The sequence below is a fragment of the Brachyhypopomus gauderio genome, chromosome 4 (genome assembly GCF_052324685.1).
Source record: "Brachyhypopomus gauderio isolate BG-103 chromosome 4, BGAUD_0.2, whole genome shotgun sequence".
NCBI lineage: Eukaryota > Metazoa > Chordata > Actinopteri > Gymnotiformes > Hypopomidae > Brachyhypopomus > Brachyhypopomus gauderio.
In genome coordinates, this window is record NC_135214.1 from 29,086,058 (window position 1) to 29,090,295 (window position 4,238).

Sequence of the window (4,238 nt, forward strand, 5' to 3'; positions counted from 1 at the left end):
ATATTTATACGAATATTTATCATTTATGTATTTCATTATATTGGGATTTAAATTAATAATGGACATTTAGGGAAGTATAGTTTTGAAAATTGTGTTTATTTAGGTGATTACAAATGTTTTCTCATGTTTCTGTTTTTATTTCAACCTAAACTTACTTATTGGTGTACAACTAGTGTGGTTTTTCTGTGATTATTTTCATCTAATTTGATGTATTTGATGGTGATGTAAGCTTACTAATTTCTTAATGGAAAACTCTGAACTTACGTATGTCACCCTCTTAGGTGCACATGGCTTTATAAGTGTACAATAACAGATTGTTGCCGGAAGGAGAATTTGTCAGCTGCTTACACTGACATGGTAGTGACATGGTGGCATGGTATTGGTATGGTAGTGACGTGGTAGTGGCAATGTAGTGGGATGGTAGTGATGTGGTAGTAGTGACAATGTAGTGGGGTAGTGTGATGGTAGTGACATAGTAGTGGCACGGTTGTGGGTGTTGAGCTGGTACGAGTTTGTCACACATGTCAGGGTTAGGGTTAGGGTTAGGGTTACGTTGAGAGAGTTAGGGTTACGTTGAGAGAGTTAGGGTTAGGTTGAGAGAGTTAGGGTTAGGTTGATAGAGTTAGGGTTAGGTTGAGAGTTAGGGTTAGGTTGAGAGAGTTAGGGTTAGGTTGAGAGTTAGGGTTAGGTTGAGAGAGTTAGGGTTAGGGAGAGAGTTAGGGTTAGGTTGATAGAGTTAGGGTTAGGTTGAGAGTTAGGGTTAGGTTGAGAGAGTTCCCCCACCCACAAACATCCAGTCAGCACCACTCCTTCAATCCATCAGAAATCGACCTCTCAGAAGATGTAGTGGGGTGGCTGACATGAAAAAGGTTTAAGGCTGTAGACTACAAATTGTTTCTAATCTAAGTGGTGCTGAAGTGGCTGTAGAGATAAGGAAATAAGAAATGCTTGCTTTTTTACTTCTGCTGTGTTAGACCACAGTCCAGTAGGCTAATCGTACCTCTGCTCCTAAAAGAAGCAGGAAAATGCATTCTGTCTAAGTCTTTAACAAGCACACACCAGCATGGTCATTTACATCCACCCAGTGCTGAACAGCAGTTTGAGTCTGGGCCTGCCAGCCATCATCAACATCATTATTGATGTGTGGTCACTCGACCACTACTAGGTAGTATCTCTTTAGCAGTAGAGATAAAGAGAAGACAAGGAATTGTTTTAATTGCATTATCATCTGTGTATATTGTGTTTTATTGTTTTCAAGGCTGCAATATCAGTGGTGATTTTACTATACATGTGTATGATGTATTGTCTGTGGTTTGATTTTACTATACATGTGTAAGATGTGTTGTCTGTGGTTTGATTTTACTATACATGTGTAAGATGTATTGTCTGTGGTTTGATTTTACTATACATGTGTAAGATGTATTGTCTGTGGTTTGATTTTACTATACATGTGTAAGATGTATTGTCTGTGGTTTGATTTTACTATACATGTGTAAGATGTATTGTCTGTGGTTTGATTTTACTATACATATGTAAGATGTATTGTCTGTGGTTTGCTATTATAGACTAGTGACAGATTTACAATCATAGACTGAAAAAGTATCATAACTGATACTAGTTAGTACAACTCCTTGTTTAGGTAAACATACAATAAAATCACTTTATGTGTGCAGTTAACCAAGCCAGGGTGCACTTCTGGTCCACATAATAGTGATATTAAAGCTGTTGTAATTTCATGCTAGATGTTATTCATTTTGAAGTCACATAAAACATTTTTAAACCTCATTTTGTATACTCAAAAGATTATATAGGGCAGTGAGTCAAACATTGATAGCTGTCAAAATATGTTCACATCACAAATTCATGTCACCATAAGCATGCCTTGTGTCCAGTCAGAAATTAGTATTGTAGGATTGCAAGTCCCATTCTGACTAATGAGGTTACAATGTCCCACTTCACCGACTTTTCCCATTTGTAGACGCCAGGTAACTGCCTTTTCCCAGAAATGAAAAGCTTTGTATACAAAGCATTGCATTATAATCACTTGGGCACATTCACAATAATCAGATTAATTTTGTTTGTTTGCAGCATTTTAAGATGTGATCTACAACTTTCAGAGAATATAACGAACCCCTGAATCATCAATTTAGCCCTGCACATAAACATTTATGTCAGATGCTAACATGGAGGGAAATGATGGTGAGAAATGAATAGTTTTCTTTTTAACATTTATTCAAAGGGAATTCTCATGTAGTGCATGACAATGATAAATAACTGAAATTAATAAATAAACAATCATATATAGAGAGATTAATTTTTAGTAGTATTTTATTATATGTTTAATTTTCAATTTTAAGTGTCATAATAACTATTGCATATTTTTGTTTCTTTAATTATGAGCAGGCTGAACATAGTTCAATATTTTATTTTTTACTTTTACAAACACCATGTGCAACAGAAAACAAAATAAGATGGTTGCCCATCTAGACTTCTGTGAAACAATCTCTGAAACTTCACTGTATTATACTCATGATGTAACAAGAAAGCATAAGATCTTTGAGAGCCACTTTGTAATGCAAAATCCCCACAAGAGGGCGACATAAAAAGTGTCAAAATGATCATGGATAATGCACATCAGGGTTAATTTGATTTTGGGAGTGCAGTGCAGTTTGGACTTGAGGCTGATCTAACACACCTGATCAACCCTGGTCAACATTTTGATAAGCGTCTACATTTCAGATGTTACAATTACAGGCACAATGTTATAGGCATACTGGAATCAACCTCCGTGAGTCTGTAGATCTCCCAGAACAGGGCTGGCCTCCCCTGGTGTACACGATAGGCTACTGCAACTCTGTTGCCCTCAAAAGAAGATCAAAATAATTATAAAGGCATCTAAAGGTTGTGAAAGTAATCAAGTCCTGTCATGTTTGTGGATCAGCAAATATAGTTTCCTCTGTGTCTGCTACAAACCCACTCACCTCCTTGTACCTTATATACGACATCACGTTTTTGTTCTGTAGAAGAAGACCAGGTGAATTTGGGAGGGCAGCATGTCTTGAAAACACCAGCCAGTGTTGTCAGGGCTGTCTGGGAGGCGTGGGGGGGGGGGGGGGGGGGGGGGGGGGGGCGGCTGTGACACAAAGTGCTGTGTGACGTTCTCCATAAGGCGGAGAACCACGCTGCTTCGTTAAGAGCCGCTCACTCTCTAGATTTTTGGACGTCCCAGCAGCAGAGTTTGCAGCTGCAAAGGTCTGGATAAATTTAACATGACAAGGTCATTTCACATGAACTTTAAGACTTCTGGTGCCCTTGTGTTCATGTGACTCAGCAGAATATTCTGATTGGAAACAGCTATTGCCTTGCTCAGGTACACGACAGCACTTTCTGAGGAAGGCGCTTAGATGTAAGCCACATATGACTGTAGTGGTCAACTGCTGTGAGAGGTACTATGGAGACATGCTCTCCACCCAGTGGAGAGGGGGAGGGAGGAAGAGAGAGCACCAGAGAAAGAGAGATAGAGAATCACGGTGGAAGAGACCACGAATAATCAGATGTACCGGTATATTTTCAGCATAACTGTCAGGGGGAGTATTCAAACTTAAATGACCAAACAGTCAGGAAACAGTAAACATGAATATATTTTGGAATTTTTTTTAGGTATTTAGGTATGATAATAAAATGATAATAAAATGATAAAATGCCTAACAGACCTTCACTTTCAGATATTTCTGAGCTAGCAAGTAAAACATTCATTTCATTTCAGTTGTGGACTCCAAACTCCAAACAGACCTTAACACTAATCTCACCAAACACAAAGTTTGTGCCTAATCATAACAACAACCATTTGCTTGTCACCATAATGACCTTCTCCCCACAAATAAGTGACTTTTGGGATTTCTATACATGTACAGTGTGGGGACACTGGATCCCAACAAGGCCAGGAAAGCAAGGACGCACACAAATAAAATGAAGAATAACAGTTTTGACACAGTTCTTGCAACAATAGGTGCACTCATCATAGCTTTTTTTTCCCTTTTGTGAACATCTTCTGCACAGAATAAGTCACAAATTACATTACTGCCTACCACTGTAGGTTTGTTTGCAAAGAACAAAGAGAAAGAGAAATGTCAATAGATGTGACAAATCTGTTTAATCTGTCTTTATATACATCTTTATATCTACAAGCTTTGTACCACTTATTACATCATGTTCAGACTCGATTCTGGATTGCAGAA